At 46.4% G+C, this 21,243-nt stretch overlaps 1 protein-coding gene across 2 annotated transcripts in view; it reads left to right on the top strand.

The window, feature by feature from the left end:
- The first annotated feature begins 10,319 nt into the window (after positions 1-10,319).
- CD82 (CD82 molecule) overlaps positions 10,320-21,243 on the top strand; it is a 38,834-nt gene continuing 27,910 nt past the window's right edge. The window contains exon 1 of one of the 2 annotated variants that reach the window (XM_072929887.1): positions 10,320-10,556. The gene's annotated coding sequence lies outside the window, so the exon portion shown is untranslated. Of the gene's footprint in view, positions 10,557-10,935; positions 11,068-21,243 lie in introns of those variants that run through there. The other variant, XM_030274131.4, reaches the window with a different exon arrangement.

Consider the following 21,243-nt stretch of genomic DNA (forward strand, 5'->3'; position numbering starts at 1 on the left):
ACCTCTGGGTAGTGGCCCCAGTTATCAATAGGTGACACAAGGGTTTGAGATCTGGACACAGCTTGGTAGCTGCCTCTCTGTGTCCCATCTTAAAAGCCAGTCTACAAATAATGCTACAGAAAAGGGGAGTGAGGAGAGCCCCGGTTAAACTGGACCATTCACTCTTGAGCAAGATGAAGAGAGCCTCACTGAACTTAGAGTGAGACAACTGAAGCTCTGCTCTCTGGGGAGAGATCTAGCACAGATAGATGGCCCAACAGAGCAAAGTTGAACAGTTTTCACATTGCAGCAAGATGTGGCAAGATGAGAACAGGCAAGACAAGCTGTGGACATAACTGTTCCTGCTCATGACATAGCAGCAGCAGAGAGCTGGTGCTGCTCATCAGCAGGGTGGGTGCAATTATCCCTCTAGAGAGCAGGCAAATAGTAAGGTGTAATCATTCATTCACAGTAAACTGATCTCTGGTCTCCTGCTTCCTCTCTCTAATCCTGATCCCCCATGATTATTCAGATACCAAACTCCTCTGTAGCTGCCATAATGTGCACTAGAAATCCAGCCATAGGCCAACAGTCTGAGCTTAGGAACAGATCAGTGGGTGCTATAGGATCATTTCTTGAGCTCTCAGACAATGGAAGGACATTTTTTCCCAGATCTTCTTATTGACTGCCAAATTAATTGAAGATACATATTGGAACAGTCAGCACTTTAGGTGGTGAGACCATGAGTTGTCTTCTGCAATGAAAAGGGCATTTTTTTCACCCCTCTAGTTACTGAAGCTTATTGACAGAGACTGCAAGAGATTAATTACCCCAGCTGAAAAGTCTGGGCCTGCTAAATCTTGTAGGGTGGCTAGCTGGGCAGCACTATTGCAACATGAAGATGACTCAGCCACATAGCATCTTTGTTGGCATCCCATTAACTGCTGTGGAGACGATTATTTCTTTATTGCTAAACCAAGTCTGTCAGTGGCTTGGGGCATTTCTGTGAAAAATGTAACAGAGGAATAATAATTCAAAACATGTCAGACCAGAAAGCCATGGCTCATCATATCAGACTCCTTCTGCCTGAAAATCAACCAGTTCAGATGGTTCAGAGTGGGTGAATGAATGCCACAGATGCTCATGACTTCACCAAAGGCAGTGCATCCTTCCAGGAAAGCAGGATCCTCTTCTCACACAAGCTCCCTTACAAGTATAGAAACAGAGAAGAGCAGAGTAATTCAAAGAGTAGAAGCTACATCAGCAGAACTGACTCAGAAGAGAAATTTGCTTTTCAAAGTTTTCCAAAAGGCGTCAGCTGCTCCTGGGTGAAGTGATGCTAGCAGGCAGCGTCCAAGTTACTTTCCCACTGTGGGAACCAAACCCTTTTAAAACTGTTTTGACTGTAACCAAGGAATTAGAGAGATGGATGAAGCCAGCCGAAAGTGTGACAATCTCCTAAAGGCACACAGATGGTGAGCAGACACTGCAAACTGATTCACTTTGAGCGATCACTTTCCTGAAGCACATTTTGGACAGTTTTCAACCTCTCTGAGGACCTGAGGAAACCCGTAATTTCTCCAAGGCAAAATGAGAGGCAGGAATGAAGAAGGAAAAAAAGCACGTTTTTTCCTTGAAATTCACATTCACAGATAGTTAGTTATTTATTTGCCCTTTGACATTGAGAGGAGCTCATCTCCAAGAATAATCACCCATGGCTTAGCACAGATGGAGGTGGGCTACAAATTTCATTGTTAGTGCTAACCATGAAAAGATTTTCCCGTTTTACTAGAAACCACAATCTCCCAGTGTTCCCATACTGTTTAAGTGATGTATAGCTTGGTAATTGTCCTGAAAGATAAGGGAAAGCCTCCTCTGTGGTTGCATTTGATATTGGCCTGATGTATGGGATTGCTCAGTGGAGGGTGTCTAGAGAGAGTGTTGAATATGCTTCTCTGCCTCTTCTTGCTGGGGAAACTCTGCTGGTGGCAAGCAGGATCCTGAGGGTTGAAAATTGCTTTCCCACATCTAACACCCCTTTCATAGCAGCCTTAGTCAGTTTTTGGCATGAGGACTAGAATTAAAGAGTTGTTTATAGCTGCTCCAGAGCCTCCTCTGCAGTGCTACCACCCCTGTGGCACCCCTGCACCAGGGATTAAGTGGAGCTGCTGAGACAGCTCAAAAGTGTAGGAGTGAAATGGGGCACGGCAGGCAAAGTCCTGCAACTGGAAGAGGGAAAATCTTCTGGAAAGGGAAACCTCAACTCACAGCAAATGACAGAAGCCCCTTTTCTTGAGTCAGAGGAAGGGACAGAGGACAAACCCCTGATTGACTATTAGAAACAGTGGCTGCTGAAAATCCAGCTAACCAGATGAACCCTGATACAGAAATCTGCCAGCTTGGTGCTATAGGGAAGAGACGGAGCGGTCAAGATTTTCAGATAAAGCTCTGTGATGTCTATTTTTTCACTTTCCAGAGATAAATGGGGAATCCTGTTAATAGTTTGTGATAAGATTGTCCAAGCAGTCGGGACAAGCAGCCGCTAGATGGCATGTCCATCCTCATCCAAACTCGGTGTCTCACAGCTGTGAAAGTCCAGGATACCCTGCTTATCCCACACAAGCACAGCAAAAGGATGATATATTATCTCAGATCTGCTCTAAGAAAATACTGGCACGATTTGCAGTTATTTTGCATCGGGGATCTGTAATCTGATGAACATTCTTCTGTAATTTTAAAAGGATTTAAAAATAAGCTGCACACAGATTTTGCCAACTTGCTCTCACTGGCTTCAGTGAAGATGTACTAGGCCTGCAAAGAGCATTTATGTGCAAAACAGCTCGTAAAAAGAAATATACAGTGCTTTGTTCTCCCACAGGAGGGCTAGTGAATTATTTGGATAGAACCCACATGAAGTAAGACATTATTGGTAGATACTATTTTCCAGATCCTCAGCTGCTGTTATGTGGTATACTTCCCTCATTTATACTAGCTGAGAGTCTAGTCTGTAGGTCTCCAGATCAGAATTAAGCAAGACCAAGCAGTCTTTGGAGAAAGGAGCTTTTATTTGAGGGGACTGCCAAACACAGTAGATTTGGACAACTTTCTCTCAGAGATTTAATCTCAGAGGAACTGGCAGAACAGAAAAGGCCCAGAAACAGGAGTGAATCAAGCACATTAGCACATATATGCCATGAGCCACAGTGTTTTTCCATGTAGCTGCAAATATCTGAAGTCTTTAAAGCAGAAATTTCCAGTGTAGCTTTAGTCACTGAAAAAGAGGCATGCACTATATATAAATTGAAAAAGAATCCCAAGTTACAGATTTCCCTACCAGGTAATTCTTACATACCATAAAAAAATTGTGTTCCACTGCAAAAAAGCTTAAACACTTCCCCCTCCCAGAATTTTTTCCACTACAATATGAAGAAAGTTTAGAAGTTCCCCTTGCCTTTTCTGTTTCTGCACAAGGGCAAAGACTGTGCTCTTATTTGGTGTTATTTTGAAATAATCCCTTTAAAAAATACTATTTAATTAATTCAGTGAAGTAACACTTTGCGTTTCTCTTGCATGCATGTGAACTTCTCTAGCATTTATTAAAGGGTGTTTCAAACCAGCCCTCACTCTCTTTAAGAAAAATTAGATCAAAGTAGACAATGAATGTATTTCTTTCTCAAAGGCAAACAGTAACAAAAAGTAAATATTTGAATTTCCTAAACACATTAAAAATGGATAGGAAGCATATAGCAAAGCTATACAGCTGGGAGGGGAGTCTCACATTTTGTGAGTTCTCTGTGTTGCTAACCACGGGGAGGTTGTTGTGCACCACTGAAACTCTGGGGTGCTTTATATGGTGCAAATAACAAATATTCGTCCCTGGGAGAGCATTACTGGAGATCCAGCCCCAGATTTGAGACTAAAGGGAGACACCAAGTGGAAGAAAGACTCATACCTAATTGCAAGATGCCAGCGGCCCTCAGGGATTTAACTCCACTGTGTGTTTTGCTGCAGCTTTATGTGCCTAGGTAGGTGATGCAGGGATGCATTTGGGCACTCCATCGGCCATGTGCTCATGGAACATGTATCTGTGAGAGAAAAGAGAGAGAGGCAAAGGATGAAAGATTCTTTCTAATGCATGATTTGAAATGGCTTAACATAACAAGGAGGAACTCGGATGCCTTAATAAATGAAACTGAAGGGAATTAAGTCTCTAAATACTTTTGTGGATCTGAGCTTATGTAAGAGGTATTAGTGTCATAGGACTGTTTGCTCCACTTGCCTTGCTCCTTCAGGTGAATTGTGCCAGTGCTGCACACAATTCCCTGGGAAAATACCCAGCCTGCCAGTACCAGCTCCCAGGTGCTCCCATTTACTTTGGCAGATCCTGAACTGGGTTTTCCTTCCTCAGGTTTGCTGAGGTGTTTATGTTAATTGGGCTCAGAAGGATGACTTCTTACCTGTCTCTGGAGCTGTGGGCTGGGGAAATAATACTACATAGGCAAGAGTATCTCTCCTGGCACACACCCCTCTCAGATCAATGGGGATCAGCAATGTTCATTCCTCTCAATCTGATGTAAAAGAAAGTTAAAAGAAATTTACAGATATAGATGAGTTTTTAAAAACATGTATTCAGTCTTCTATTAGAGGAAGCTGGTCCAGGTCACATGGGTGCCAGAAATGAACGATGTATGACATCTGCCCAGACGTGCCCACGTTTTTCTAGTGCCAATTCTCTTCTTCATATTTTGAAAGACAAGGGCAGATGCATTCAACTCTGCATTCATGCTATGAACTTAGGAGGAAAGCAATCTTATCAGTACTCTGGCTCCTTCTTCCTACCATGCAGAAAAATGCATATACTTAGCCAGGCAGCCCAGCCTCAGAAATACTGTTATGGAAAGATATTAAGCAAAACAGCTCAAATCTTGTGGGAGGGTACTTATCTCATAGTGCTTTGGCGATTTGTAACCTCACAGTGCAAACCTGCACATAAAATTCATAATATCACTTCAGTCTGTAAATATTAGATCAAAAGAAGTTTATAGGTGAAACTATAAACTGTGCTATATTAAACTAAACTGTGCTCCAGCAATGTGCCTTTGGAAACAAGATTGTACTTGGTTCCTGGAAGAGCAGTGGACATTCTCTGAACAGGAGGCTGGGATTCAAAGTAACCCCAGTGAACAATGAAGCCCTGCACAGCTGCTTGTCCACTCACGTCAACAGGATCGGGGGAGAATTGGAAAAGTAAAAGCTGGAAAATTCAGGGATTTAGATAAAGACAGTTTAATTAAAAAAAAAAAAAAAAAGAAAAAGAAAAATACAAAAAAAAGAAACACAGCCAGGCACGCAAACATATCTAAACAAGGAATCAATTAAGTTCCTCCCATAGGCAGGCAGGTGTTCAGCTACCTCCAGGAGAGCAGGGCCTCGTCACATGAAATGGTTACTAGGGAAGACAAATGCCATCACTCTAATTGTCCCTTCCTCTTCCTTTCCCCCTGCACTTTATATACTGAGAATGATGCCATATGGTCTGGAATACTCCTTTGGTCAGTTGGGGTCACCTGTTCTGGCTGTGTCTCCTCCCAAGCTCCCACGTACTCCCATCTTCCTCACCACCATGGCAGCATGGAAAGTAGAAAAGGCCTTGGCTCTGTGTGAGCCCTGCTCAGTAATAACAAAAACATCTCTGTGTTATCAACACTGTGCTCAGCACAAATCCAAAACACAGCCCCATACCAGTCACTGTGAAGGAAATTAATGCTATCCCAGCCAAAATCAGCATGCCTGTAAAAGACACAAACACCCTGTATCTCCAAGGAAAGAGAACACATCTGAAAAAGCAGGATACTGCTGTGTAACGGGAAGAAAAAAATTTTGGTGTCTACTATAGAAGCCTCGGGAATACATTCAAGTTCTTCAGGTGTTCATCCATATCTACATGTGTTTAAAAGGACTGAGCTGGAGTGCTAACTCTTTGAAATTAAAATCTGTTTGCCAAAGATGACTGCAAAAGGCACAAGGAGGATTGTAAAATTGAGTTAAGTCCTAGATTCACCTATTTTCCCAAAGCCTCACTTTGTGGATATTGTTAGCTCAGGCATGCCCATGAGCTCAGCAAAACTAGCAAGAGATCCTTAGTGAGTGGGATGCATTTCTGAAACCCTTCTAGTAATTTTCTGTCTTATCTGCCTCAAATGAGCAAGCCCGTGACAACAGTCATGGACTCTTTTCAATCCAGAGACATATGTGACCTGCTCACAGACCTTTTGAGGACTTTTTTTTTAAAGGGAAAAATTATGGAAAGCACTGGATGGTAAATCTTGATGATTTGTTCCAGTAAATTTCCCATCTCAAGGGTCAGATTGTTATCCAATGTGTATGGAGACACATGCTTCCACACTTGCTACTGCTTAACAGATCACAAAAATGTAGAGTTCAATAGCCCCAAATCTAGTGCCTAGGAAGACGCGTCCCTGTTGGATTTTCCAGCACTTATTGAGGGGGATCAACATTTTCTCGCAAAATACCAAATTTGGGAGTTCAGTCACCTCGGTAATAGTCAACTGTGAGGGACCCATACCAGGATCCAAAATAACCCAACTATGGACAAATCTGCTTCCCAGTTATATGGTGCCTCTGGCAGAACAGTTTACTTTTTAGATTATCCAAGTCCAACTCTGGAAAACTTCAATTGCCTGCATTTCTCATTTCAGCCAGGGGAGGGCAACTTGTCATCAGGAAAATAAATTCAGTTCACTAAAGCCGCCGTGCACTTCGAAGTCCTAAACCACAGAATATTAAAAATATTTCAGTCCTGAAAACATACCTTTCGATAAACATGTCTTTCTCTAATATAAATTAAAATAATCCCCTCTTGCGCCACAAGCTTCAGCAACCACTGCACTTTTATGGCTGTTCACTCTAACCATTATTCTTTCTATATAATTTGTCTGATACTAAATCACAGCTCGGGGCAAATAAAAGAGGATTCCACTTACAGTGCCATGAACACACTTCAAATTAGACTTGAAAAAAAATCCTTAATTTTAGATTGTGCTTTGCATTCTTTCTATTTTATACTGTGCTATCAAACAGACACTAACCATGAACTCTACGTTTTTTGGTCATTTTGTTTTTAACTTGGAGTTTAAACAGAAACACATTCCCCTCTACCCCTCAGCAATTCTTTGCTGTATTTTTGAAGTCTCTTTTTGTCAAACCACCTTTGAAAGAACTTTCTTAACTTAGGCAGTTTGCACTGACAGTTACAATCCTTGTCACTCAATGTTTTGGCCCTATCAGCAAAGAAATCCTTCCTCTCTTAGAGTCACAGGAATGTGAGGCCAATTCAAAGATTTTTAAAGGGAAATAGATATGCAAACACTAGAAATCCACGTGTCTTCCTGTTTCTCTGTTCTCCCTAATATGAAAGACTAATTTCCTCCTTCTAGTGCATATGGCACAGGACAGCAATCTGTGCCAGCTGCAACTCAACCCCTTTACTCTCATAGATCCTCTGAGACTAAAGAAAAGAAGTTTGGTCCCTTCCACTCTGCAGCCTGCAGCCAAACAACCCTGAGACCTCTTATCCCATCTTCAGGGAGATATGAAGAACTGCCTATACATAAAATGGTGGAAAGTTTCTTGCTTACATCCAGCTGTTCCAGGATGGCACCTACCCTGCCAGACATGGGTTTACTGACAGAGAATGAGGGGGCTGTAGCTCCCTCCGTCATTAGCAGCCATCCAAAATTAGCAACAAACCATGCCATATTTGTGTTTTACATTGCAAAGCAGTGGGGACTGTGCAGCTCCTCACAACCCTGGGCGAGTCTGCAAGCAGCAGCCAGCACAGCCAGCCAGCTCTGTGCACAGCATTAGTATTCCCCTGTGCCTGAGGAAACAGACCTTGTATACAAATGAATCAGAACCTGTATGAAGCTGCATCCCAGGGACTTGGACTCTTGTGCAGACTTCCCTTGTTTACCTGCAGAATAGGCCATGACTTGATTTGGTACAGAGATTAATTCCTCTAAAAAGAAAGTATTCATATGAGAGGGAATGGTTGTTGTGTTTGAAATGAAGATGGCCCAAGGCAAAACCAAATTTCTTGGCTCAATGACCCACTGGCTGGTCTCTGACTGCCTTTGAAATGGTATTCAGTTTTCGGCCTTACATGCCACATAATGGTGGGTTTCTCCAGCCCGGGTGTTTTCTTACAAGTACTTTTGTCTTAGTGATTACTAGCTGAGAATCCAGCCCAATGTGTACATTGTAAAAGATGCTGTTTATACTTGGGCTTTTAGTCTGCCATCTGTGCACAGCTTAGCTACATCTCAGTAGATCTGTTTCTCCTCTGCTGCCAAGTCCCTGTTGCAAGCCTTCTGACGAGCATGATTCACGTCAGACTTTCTAATAAAATTCAGGCACTTTGGAAGCTCTTTTTGAAAACCTATTCCCTTCTCTCAGCAAATGCAGTGGTATAGACTTAATGCTTTTTCTGGACTCACTGGTCCATATCCGAGTGGCACTCGAGCACAACTGGTTATGCATGCAGTCACTGATGCATATGTACTCCCATAGTGCCCTTGCTAACATGGATCCCATTCTCCAAGCCTCTGACACAAATGAATTCAGGCACAGAGCTGCTGGCACAATCCATTTGCACTGCACCTTGTAATCACTTTTTATTTAAAACTCATTTTCTTTAAGAAACAGCCTTTGCACTAATCCTCAGGGGAAATATTTTGAGCCCAGGCTTCCTTCCTCAAAGTAGGACAATTTTTGTAAGAATCAGAAATAAGCTACATGCTCAATACCTGTAGGCTTGGATAGTCTGTTGGCACAGAGATGGGGAAGACTAAATATAAGAACAGGCAGATGCTAGTTCACCTGCCCCACCGACCCTTGTGTCTTTATAGGTAAGTATTCTGCCTTACAGAGTACAGGCATAAGCCTGGGCAGATATATGAATTAAAGACAATGACTATTACAGAGAGAGAAGAGGTAAAGAAAGAGTACTCAATGTTTTATTTGAGAATAGAAGTGTTTTTAATGAAGGTTAATTCTGCTTGAAAAGAAATGCTGGAGTGCTGATGATTTCCAGAAAGACACAATCCCCAAGACTGGTTGTAAATGAATTTTCAGATATTGCCCCAAATAATTTTCAAGCACAATTTGTCCTTGTGTTAGATACTAATGACCTGCCTTACAATTTTTTTTTTTCCGTACGAGGAAGGAGTCTGGGCAAAATTAGACAGCTTGCAGACCATGGATAGCCTGGTATTGCTGTGAGCAGCTGCTAAAATATGGGTGTGAGACCACACCCACAAAAACCCTTTTGCAGAGCGAATCATTTCACTTCCACCTTAATGTCCTCTTCTGCCTCAGCACCTGCGTTTCTATCCCCTCTCCCCAGCCAAACCCTCATGCCAGCTGAGGAGCCTGCAGCTCCCTGCTGGTGGCACGGAGGAGTGTGTGAGCCCAGGGTGCTGCATGCAATGTGCATGGCACTCAGCAAGCGACATCTGCTCTCCAGGTGCAGCCTCCTGCCATGGCCCCTCCTGCCTCATGCTATCCATGCGTGAAGGAGGACTTGGTATGTGGCCTGGCTTTGCCCACTATGTGGCCACATGCTTATCCTGGCAGAAAATATGTCCACAGGATAAAATACAGTGGGAAGGTTGCTGAGTGCCACTGCTGAATGCCACTGCTGAAAAAGAGAAGAAGAATGTATTTAATCCTGGTTACCAGAGGAAATGATTGTGAGCTTCAGGGAAAAGTTTGGACTGGATGGGGCTCTAAATGCCAGAATGAAAGTCAAGTAAATGCAATGAATAAAGAACAACCCAGAAAAGGACATGTTAAAATTTTTCTTTGAAGCCTGGAGGCATTGCAAGGAATCAGCCTTCAGACACAGAAAGATGATGAAGAGGCATCTTGTTAGGAGAGAGTAAGGTGGCCATTGTACACCTGTCTCAGTACAAAAGCCAAACTGGTTTTTGCTGCCCCCAGGAATGAGGACTGGGACCTTGAGCTGTATGAGTTGGCTGGTCCTTCTCCTGTCAGGACAGCAGAATACATGAAAGTGAAGAATGTCGCTCCTCAGAAGGGTGAGGGACCTCCTGATCTTCCTTCATTCTAGGGTTGGCTTGATGCGTTTGGTTTCAGCACCTCTGAAATGAGGATTTACAGAGGGTCACGTTGTTGCTGTTAGACTGCCTTAACACTTTTATTTTTATTTGCAGTCTGCCAGTAGAGAAGAGGTAGGATCCCGTTGGGCTAATTATGCCACGTGCCAAGAACAAAGCGCTGGTAGTTTGAGCTTACTGCCTGTTGCGCAGAGCGGATCCACTACACAAAACAGAGAAGCCCATGGAAACAATGCGGCGGCACTGGTCAGCAGAGCAAACAGCAGCCGCAGCATGCGAACACCTCACCATCTTCACAGTGCTGGAGGCACTGGGGCAAACAAGAGCTTAACGGGGTTTGGAGGGGAAACAATGTGCAGCCTGGGTGACGTTTACAGGATTCACTGGGACAGCGAAATAGCTCACTGGAAAAATCTTTCGGTGGGTCATCAGGCTCGCTTTCGCTAGGCAGGGCGCCACAGCGTGCGTCTCGCCACATAAACTGCGAGTGGCCTTAAGCGGGTTTACGGCGTGTTTGTGTGTGCGCTTGTTGCACCTACTTGGCGGGCCAGACGGGCTCGCAGGAGGATACGGCTCAGGGCAAAGGGCCCCAGCGCGCTGCCTGCCACATGCCCAGCGGAGCGGGCTGGTTTGGGCTCAGGTGGAGAGGAGGAGGCGGCGGCCGACGCCTCTGTGGGCAGCGGAAAACGCGAGGCTCGGTGTGAGGAGCAAGCAGCACAGGCTCGGAGCGGGCAGTGCCGAGCGCTGCGCGGAGCCCGCGGGCACGGCCGGGCCGGGCGAGGCGCCCGCCCTGCGCAGCGCCCGCTCTGCGGGGGCCGGGCAGAGCCCGCCCCGGGGCCGGCTCAGCGCAGCCGCCGGCTCCGCCCCGGGGGCCACATCGGCGGAGGGGGAGCGCTCGGCCGGGCCAGCTCAGCCGTGCCCAGCGGAGCAGGTAGGCGCGCTGCGGCCGCCCGCGCCATGGGGCCGGGAGCGGGGCGGCACGGGCGGGGAGGCGCGGGCCGGGACTCCCTCCGCCGCGCCCGGACACCGCGCCCCGCCATCCGGGGGTCTCGGCGCGGCGGGACGGGGGCCGTGCCCGGCGGGGACTTCCCGGGGGCTTTCTGCCGGGCTTTCTGCCGGGCTTTCTGCTGGCCCGCGCTGCGGTTCGGCAGCCCCGGCGGGGGCCGGCAGCCCCGGGGAGCCCCGCGCCCTCCTGGCGGGGCTGCGTGCGGGGCCGGGGGAGCCGCCGGGGCGCCGGTCCCGCTGCTGGACGCTCTCAGGCGCGCCCCTCCACGCTCCAGTGCGGCTGAGCTGCGATCCCTTGGCGAAGCTGCGGTGCGACCTGAGACCGCGGCCAGGTGCAGCGGGTCCCGCTGGCCCGGCGGGTTGTCCGTGCGGGGATATCGGCCGAGTGCCTCTGGTGCCTGCTGGTGAGACTGGCATACAGCTGGCTTCAGTCGGCTCTGTCTTGATTGATTTCCAAGATGTGGATTAGATGCTTCCGTAGCGATCTTACCCTATTACGACTACAGAAATCTAGTGCTGGCTCAGCCTGCTGTGTCCCTTTTCTCTCCCTTCCTCTTTAAGATCCCTGTGAGCAGTTCAGAGTGGCGCTTGCAGTTCAACAGCTGGATAGATGTTGTAAAGAGAATTGCATTTGCAATGTGACTGGTAACAAATCTGTTGATAAGGGGATAGCTGCTCGTTGCACTCCAGGCATGCTGATTCTGCCCCAGAGCATCAAAGCTCTGCTGTGTATGCTTTCATGTAAAATGGGGTGTTTGGCACAAAAAAAAAAAAAAAAAAAAAAACAAAAAAACAACAACAACAACAAAAAAAAACTTAAAATCAGCCATCCTGGGTTCTAAATGTTTGATTCAGTAAATTGTAAATCTAGTTTAGGATAAAGTGTTCCTATGTCTTGGACAAGCTCTGGCATATTGTGTATAAGATGAGAGCTTGAAACTTACTTGCTGTGCAAGGGAGGGACAGTGTCCTGTTGGCAGTGCTCCCAGGGGTAGTGGCTGGGGAGAAGAGCTGCCCTTGGAGGTGTCTGAGCTGCTGTTGAGGGTAGAGGTTCACGGGATGTAACGCATCCCACCACTTGTGAGGCCTCTGGGTTGTTATCTTCTGACAACACCCGTGTGCTTCTGTGCAAGCAAGGGTGAACAGCTGGAGAGTGCCGTCTTAAAATCTGCCATCAGTGATACTTCCTCTCCTTAGGGTTTTTTTTTTGTTTGTTTTTGTTTTTTTACTTTCTCAGACATCTTGGGCTTAAGAAAAATCCCCTTCAAAGCCTGAGATGTGAGCCTGCTGCTGTGAAGCTTGCTCACTGCATGAGAGCCGTCAAACAGAAGCCTGTGGTTAGAATAATTTTGGTGGACCACAAGGTCAAAGTGTGAAAACACTGATCTGAAAATCTAGATGGAGGTACCTAGTGAGAGTAGCAGTCGCAGTAATGTGCTGCTGTATGCTGATGCCAAGCATATGACAAACTGTAAAAATGACAAATTACTCAGCTCTTACTAAATACTTCATGAGCACTAAGTGGGAAGAAAGTGTTAATGAGGCAGAAGGGCACTGGGTGGTACAGTCAGTGACCTGTTCTGCAGCGTCACTGCAAGGGTGTCAGAAGACTTGACAGTGTTCCATAGCAGAACTTGCAACAATGAGGTGGATTTTAACATTTAAATTTGGTTTTGATCCTTTGGTCGGAACAGGAACTCCCAGAGCTGCAGTTGTGCTTCTTTACAAAAAAATAAAATCCACAGGTGCTTGCTCATGCTGGGCAGCCCATACAGGTGAAAAGAACCTTTACCAAATGCTCTGCAAGCCTTTGTGTGGATTTGGAGTGGCTCAGAGAAGTGAGTAGCCTCTCCTCACTCCTAACATTGTGTCATTTAGTACCACTTGCTGCCAGAATATCTTCACTTGGTATAGCCTCTTTGGACCTAAACCCCTCTTTGGCCAGGTTTCTCCATCCTTGTCAAGGGCTCTGGGCACTACTGAGATGACATTCTCATCCCTGTGCTGCAGGGCTGGGTGAGTGTTTGTTCAGTGTTTGCAGTGTTTGTTCAGCTTCCTACCTGCATGTGACAGAAATAGAGCAAGGAGCAAGCTGAGTGCGTGGAGAAAGCCCTCCCTGTGGGCAATCTCTGTCCTGCTGCATGGAGGCTCCTCCCTTAAGAGGATTTAGCAGCTTTAATGATGTGGCTCATCTGGACTCTCTTCATTACTGTTATTGTCTCTATTTTAGTTCTCGGGTGACGGGCAGGTGTAGTGTGACCTACAACTGTAAGCTGCTGCAGGAAATGCTCTAACGAGGCCTTCCCACAGCTCCATGGAGGTTTTCTTGTCCCTGCTACTCAAACCACTCTGCTTCAAGCTCTTTGAAGGGCAAGGCGGAGTTTCACATTAAATTTCTCATCTAACTGTAACCGAGGAAGGGTTTTACCACTCGTCTGTTCTTCTGTGTCCTGGTCTCACAGCTGTAAGGCAGGAAGGGTCTATTCAGGATTGCAGGTGTTCATCCAGTAGATGTTTAAGTCGGAAGGATGCAGGTGGAGTTTTGAGACCTCTGGTAACCAACCACAGGCCCCGGGCACTTTTCAAACCGTGGCTTTGGTTCTTGGTGCCTGCTGGCATTGCTGCAGGAAGCACACAGCACAGGCAAAAGGCATTGTCACAAAGACCTTTGGGCACTGATGGGGTAGGGTCTGTTATGGGAATGCCAGGGGGATGCTGGGACTTGGAACATGCCCCATGCTATCTGAAGCAGTAATTATTGCTTCACTTTAAGGCTGCCTGTGGCATGGCAGCCACCTTTTTCCTGGTCTGGTTTCTCTTGGCCGGTGAGTGGGAGGTGCTAGAGGGGTGGTTCTGTCGGGGCTCAGGCTCTATTTGAATAGCTTGGAAGGCTGGAGGAGGTAGTAGTTATTTCCAGTGGGTCTGTGTAACAAGGGGTGGTTGGAGCCACAACCTTCTTGCACTTACTCCTCAGTTTCCATTGTGGAAAAACTTATATGCCCCAAAGCTAACTTATTACTGCCAAGAATTATGGCATTCACCCTAGAGTGCCTTAACTTCACCTCTCTAAAATAGGAGCATGACATTTGTATCCCCTTCTCCTTCCCTGACTTCATTTGTCTCTGCACACGGATCATACCGTCCAGAGTCCTTTTGTGCAGCAAAGGGGTAGCTGGGCCTGGTAGCCTGCCCACCACCATGTGCCTGTAAGCTTTAATGGGCAAAGAAATAAACTGTGTCCTTGCACTAATGCATCTGTTGGAAGAGTGTGGGATTGGAGCTTTCTACAGGCTACTGATTAATGACATACTTATGAAGGGATGGCTGGGTGAGCCACCTTTCCTTTAGCAGCTGTGTAATGAGATGCAATCATTACCTAACCACCTCTGTGTCTTTTTGGCTCTTCTGTATTCTTAGAGGGAATGAAATGGAGGAAAGGCTAAAAATTACAGGCTGTCTTGGCATGGTAAAAGGAATAATACAGGAGGCACAGTCGGCGCCAGCAGTTCCTTGATGGCTGGTTGGCTGTGGCACAGCCTGTTTGCTGAAAGCTCTCTGGGCTATCAGGGCCTGGAAACACTGAGGCAGTGAATGGCTGACTTCAGTCTAGATGGGGTGATAAGTGAAGCAAAGGAACTGTGTATTGGAGATTGCTTAAATCACTTCTTGTGTGCACTGTCAGATTCAGAGCTAGCTAATTTTCTGGAAGAAAGATGAGGCGTTACTGTGAGCAGCTCTGCTGAAGGGACTGTCTGGCTGATCAGAGGAAAAAAAAAGGGAATAAAACAGTAGCCTGTGGGGATGGGAACAGGGATTGGAGACTGCCAACTCTGAAACCAAACATGTGTCTTTTTGAACACCACAGAGCTGGGAAAGCTGGGTGGTTTGTGGCTCATCCAAAGTAAATACAGGGGAGAAAGGGAAGGAGACTAAGCTGGGGACAGGCTATGTCCTGTGGGAAGAGGTGTGTGCAGGGGCTGTCTGGCTGACTGCTCTAGTTCTTTGTCTCCTTCAGAACTGGGACACCACCATTTAAAAGCAAGTCAAACCAAAGTCCAGTGCATGTACTCAATTTCTAAAAGTTGATGGTGTGGTAAGTGCCCTGACTCAGCTCAGGAGCTGAGAAGGACCAGAGGAAGACCCTTGCACATAAGCAAAGTACTGGTGGAATTTCTTCAGGATGCTGCTGGGCTGCTAATTTTAGTTGTTTTGCAGCACATCCTTGAGGCAGGTGCCTCATGAAAGTGCTTTACCCTTTACTACAAAATTGTTACAGAGCTGTAAGCAGATTGCTGATCTCTTCCAGTATGATGATAATCCCATGGCCATGTGTACTGGAGAAATGCTGATCTGGGATGAACTGTATACATTAGGATATGCAGCAGCCTGAAGATTTGAAGTTATATAATAGAGAGTTCCCTTTGTAGGCAAAACAAATCTGCTTCAGTCTCTCGTACGCAAGCAAAACAACAGATGAGCTGTCAGAGCTGCAGCCGTGCACCTTAAGCTGAGCTGATCTTCCCACAGCTGGAGTTGGGAACTGCCCTTGGTCCCTCCTGTTCCCATTGCCAAGGAGGTGGTTTAGGAAAGGAAAGGAATTATCTTAGAGGGGTTTGCACAGCAGGGACTGAGCCTGCTGTAAGGTTGCTATACCTGTTGGTACAAGGAGGCTGTTTCCCAGGGTTGTTCTGGAAAAGGGGTTACAGTCACTGGATCTAACCATATTCTTCTCCAGCACCTTGCTTTGGTCACTGCCTCTGTGATCCATGAAGTTTCTGTGCCCTTGCCAGGATGGGTTCAAGAGACTGCATGGGAATGTGATGCCCTCAGCTCCTGCCTCTACAGGAGAGGCTTCATGCAGCATCTTGTCTCTCTGGTTTTAAAAGTGAGCTGCTCCAGGATGCTGGTTTTGCTTGGGCTGGTGCACCAGACTGGCACAGGTTTGAGTGAGCTGCCTCTGGGGTTTTGTGCATTGGGTTGCTGTGGGGCTGCAACCTGAACTGTGTTGGTGCAGGACTTCTGGAACAGCATGCAGGGCAGATGTGGAAAGGGCATCTTGGCATTTGACTAGGATTTCAAGGGCTGCTACTATCATCCCATAATATAAGAATATGTAAATCCTAAACAGCTGGAACTGGTATGTCCCCTCTGATGCTTAGCAGTTTTGTTGGGAATCAATTGCAAAGTGTAAATTAAATAGATTATGTGTAGTAACATAGATGTTGGACCTTTCCAGGGAAGTTTCTATACCTTTTATGGCATTTCAGTTTCTAAGTGTTCTAGTAATAGAGGAGAAAATATTTGTGTTGGGACTGTCTTATTCCCTTCCTATATTATTTTTTTTTTCTGATTTTTCTATTTGGTAATGCAAATGGCTTATTTAGCATTACTTGGGATGTAATGTGGAAAGAAATTGAAAAGAAGTTCTGTATTCAGTGGTGACAGTGTCAAAGGGTTTTTAGGATTTGGTCCCCAGAGCAAAAGTCACTATGCAGACTGCTCTGATCCTCTCCTCTCTGCTTGCAATCAATTAATTTGTAGAGTACTCTTTGCATAAAAGGGTGCGTTTCTGGCTGGTGTGGTAACAGGACGCTGTCTCTAGGGCTGCATTGGTTCTGGGGCTTCTTTCATGTAGTTCTGTGGCACAAAGTGTCCTCTTGCCTGCTGTGGAATTGGTCATGTGTCTATCGTGAATTGAAGTCGCTGGTGATGAGTCAGTCTTGAGTGGCTTTGCTGGAATGTCCTCAAGTTCCCAGTGTGCTTCCCTGGCCTCTTGGTCCCCTCACTCCCTTTATTGTGTCATGGAGCTAGGCTCCCTGCAAAGCACTGAAGCTGACAGGACTCAGATTAAGGAGACAGACTGCTGACCTGCAGGTTAGCAAGGCTGTTTGCCCTTGCTGCTGCCTTGTGTTTTGCACTGACCAAACAGATATGGGAACTATTCTGCAGCATCTATGCTGCATGATTGAAGAAACTGGGGCTTAAAAGGCAGGCAGGAGTTCTAATTACTGCTCACCTCTGAAGTCTTTCAGGGGAGGGAGGACCAGATAAAACTCCAGCTGCCTAAATGTACTTTCCCAGCAGTCTAAGAAGTTGCTGGACTCTTCTTTGCATTCAGGTCCCTTTCTAATGCCGGCTTGCTGCTATGCACATGGAATAGCTAAGGAGCGCTCTGAGTTGTGCAGTAAATCTGCCTATTCCCGAAGGAGGCTCTTTTAATTAGAGAGGACTTCTGCTCAGCAGCTGCTGGTGGAACAGTGCTGGACCACAGCTGTGTGGAGAAGCCCTGGTGAGCCATGTGAAACAAGGTAAACGCACAGCCCTTCCCTGGTTCTCAGGGGGTCTGCTGCACTTCTCTGAGGAGACAGCACAGGAGCAGGGAGAGGCGTCAGGTACAAGAGGAGTTCCTGCAGGCTGGTGGTGTGGGGGAGTGGAGCCCTGTGTGATAGATCAGCCTTGCAAGTGAGCCCCAACCCCTCCCTCCAAGTGGGTCTTGCTGCAGGGGTGGCTGCTCCCTGTGCATGGAGATCAGCAGCTCCTTTGCACCAGATCCTCCAAGGGTGAGAACACCTTGTGCAAGTGCAGCTATAATTGGGGTGGTCCTGGCCGCTCCTGAGGGGTTGGTGATGCCCACAGCTGCTGGTGCTTCTGTGAGAGGACCTGAAATGTCAGAGTTTCCTCTCGCCCTTTCTCGCTGGGGGAGGTGTTCTGACTCAGGGCTTCCTGGAATGAAACTGAGGTGACAAAAAGGCAGTTGCCAAAACTTCTTGGGAATTTTTTAATGTCAAAAACTGCATCAAACTGTCTGCTGCTTTGGCAGAGGAGACTATTTCAAGGAAGGGCTATTTTGAGGAATGGCAAGCTACTTTAATTCCCAAGTCCAAGACCTCAAAGGCTTCTTTGGTTTGGTGCTGCAGTCCTGCTAGTGGCCTCAGAGCCCAAGTGTTTCTGCATTCATTACCAGTTCCATCATGTTGCAGCTTTGAAGGCTGTTGTGGCAGCGATTTAGACCTGATCCTGTAGTAAAACACTAGGTTCCTTCTTTGTGTAGCTTCAGGCAGATAGGAAAACTCTTCCTATCCCAGCTATCAGCCACTGGCAAGACCCACCACTATGTCTACAAGTAGGTGGCTGTGCACCTGGTGCTGCCCCATGGGAACCTAAGCAGTTGCTCCTTGTTTGCCCAGAAGAGAGACAGCCACAGGGTGTTTGCTGTCAGGAAGAACAGCCTGTGCAACCATGTGTGAGCTCAGGCTGGTCAGCAGCTGTGTTACTGTGGTCTGTCTGATGGTTATTCCTGTGCCCAGGATCTCAGCCCTGGTGCCCTGTGATGGGTGGGAGGAGGAGCAGGCAATGGGGCTTTGCTGGGCTGGGTTTCAAGCTGCTGCACTAGCAAGGGGTGGATGTGTATGCTGGGGGCAGAGGGAACCATGTGTGACAACCATAACCTGCCCGAGTAGCATGCATGAGACCCTTTGCTGTAGTTCTAGGTGATTGGTGAATTTGGCTTGATTAAAAATTGTGGAGCTGATGTGAAGTAAAACCAGGTGGGTTGTGGGGGGAAAGACAACAATGTGGTGGGACAGAGGCAAGCAAGAAAAAATTGTGTCTGCAATCCTATTATAAATTAGTCTTAGCCTCAATCATGATTTACTGATTAAAGATGGAACAGCCTGCATTTTTTTCCCCTGAAATGGGAGCATTTATGTCTGCACTGAGGCTCATTGGATTATTTGTAAATTAGTTATTCTGGGTTCTTTCTTATTTTAAAGTAAATACCCCATAACTATTCTTTTCCATCTTATTCTTCTAGCATTCCTCCATCAAATAGTCTTCTGAAATATTTGTGCTTTAAATATAGAAAAGGAGACCTTTTCAGGAAAGAAGAGGCCACCCAGCCTCTCTTGGTTCAGGTTCAGCTGAACCCGTTTTCCAGACTATTGTGCATAGGTCTGCAGACTCCAAGGAGGCCCCTCTTTTTCCCAAAACAGACCCAGCTTTTCAAAGTCTTGCTGTCTTTTTTAACTGCCAAATTCCTAGGAAACCTATCCCATATGTCTGTTCTTCTTGGCTTGAAGCAGTTCTGTCCAGAACCTACACTTAGATGTATTAGATGTATTGCTTAGAAGGATTGATTATTTTCTTTTTTGGGATGGTGTTGGAGGAGTCATCTTAACTGCAGGTTTCAGGTCTGTCACTAATCAGTGTTTTTGTATTGCTCCAATTAATTCTGCTGGGATTACCTGCATGATAATGTAGCAATCATCAGGGTTGCAAAACACCTCTGTGTATTGCAGCTTGCCTTGTAGTTCAGGACCATCTTCACAGAAGGGCAGCCAAAAGTTTATGGGTATCTCTTCCAGCTGGCTAAGTGTTTTCTAGAGGACCCCTTTGTTTTCCAGCCTTGCCTTGCTGAGATTTCTTATTGTGGCATTTCACTTCCTAAAATGCTTAGACTGGGAGCAAAGCAGCTTCGCTGCAGCTTCTGTAACAGCTCATGCTGTGTTATTCTTGCTCCTCACAACGTTGCTTTTTACTGCTGTACAATGTTGCTTTCTTTTCCATTTTCTGTCTCCTGTCAGAAGAGCTTGGCATGAGGAGACTGTTCTCTAAAGGTGAAAGGAAAAAGTGCTAGACAATGCTGCTGTACATCTGAGAGACTGTACAGCAGCCCCTGTTGGGACTGACTGTTCCAGAGCAAAGTTTGAAATAGCTTCTGAGTTGTATCCTCAGAGTGATCAGGGCAGCAAGGGGTTTGGCTATTGTGGCCAGGTGCTGCCAGTTACAAATATGAAACTATTTGTATCATTTACCATGATGTTGGAGAGGAAAAATGTGGTTGTGGTGAATGTTTTTGCGTAGCTGGAAGTGACTCAAAATATCTGTGATTTAATGCCCTGCACTTTAGGGCTTTTCTTGCCCTCCTGCCCTCTGTATGTCATCATTTTGGAAACAGGGGCTGCTTGAGACATAATCCTTTCCTCAGGAGCTTTTTGTAGTTCCAGCTTTCTCTTTTCATTTGTACCCTTTGGTAGTGTCAGGTGGCATCTGTGGCATGAAACTCAGGATGTTGTGAAATGTTCATCCTCAGACTGTCTGTGACAGTGAGTGCTCCCCGTGTCAGCAGGGCTGACCATGCTCCAGCAGGGTGCAAGGTCTCCTGTGACCCTGGGATGGTCTGGAGCAAATATAGCTTCTTCTGGGGCAGAGGCTGGGTCTGGGAGTAACCTTCTGTGGCTGTGTCACTGGTGCCACACACAGTGGCAGCGCACAGGGTGTGTGATTCTGTACCGCTGAGGTCAGAGACCCCATGCTCGGCTGGCCCTGCCTGCTTGTAACAAATGGTTTGGCTGAGCTGCCTCCCTTGTCTTCCCTGGTATGCAAAGCTGGGAGAGATCACAAAGTACTTTGTGTGAGAATCTAGCAGGAATCCTGTACTTCTGATTCCTGTACTGTCAGCCTGCAGTGGGGGCCTTCAGATTGGAGGCCCGTGGTGATGGTCGGGCAGGCCGTGCTGAAGAGGGGGGATGTTACAGCTGCTGATGTGTGCTCTTCTGCTCTGGAATCCCATGTAGCAGTGCCAATGGACTAGCAGGGGCACAGGAGTGGGCACAGGTTAGCAAAAGGTCTGTTTGGCAAAAACAAAATTGCCTAAAATTAGAAATAGTGAAAGGACTGTTTCTGGTAACAAGCCAAAAGATGTATCCCCTTGTGGCCTGAGGCACTTTCCTGTGCCAGTACGACTTTCCACTTTCCAGTCATTATGTGTCTGCAGTACTCTTCCAGCTCTACTTACTCTGTGGGCAGAAGGGTTAAAGCCTCGGCTTCTTTAGATCGGTGCCTTGCTATCAGCAATGAGTCTGATACAAAGCATGTGATATGATTAAGTAGACTATTAGCCTGTTTCTTCTCTTGTTCAAGGAAGATTACTTAATTCCAAAGCTTCACAGTCATTTGGAATAACAAGCCAGAAGCCTCTTCTGTTTGTTTTGTGGTGGGTATTGGGTTTTTGGTTTATTTGTTTTGTTTTTTTTTTTTTTTTTTTTTTCTTTCTGCCACTTGAGAGCATGTGGATGTACTCTAGGGGGAGAGGTCTTGGGGA

This window comes from Taeniopygia guttata, chromosome 5 (assembly GCF_048771995.1).
Source record: "Taeniopygia guttata chromosome 5, bTaeGut7.mat, whole genome shotgun sequence".
NCBI classification, from domain to species: domain Eukaryota; kingdom Metazoa; phylum Chordata; class Aves; order Passeriformes; family Estrildidae; genus Taeniopygia; species Taeniopygia guttata.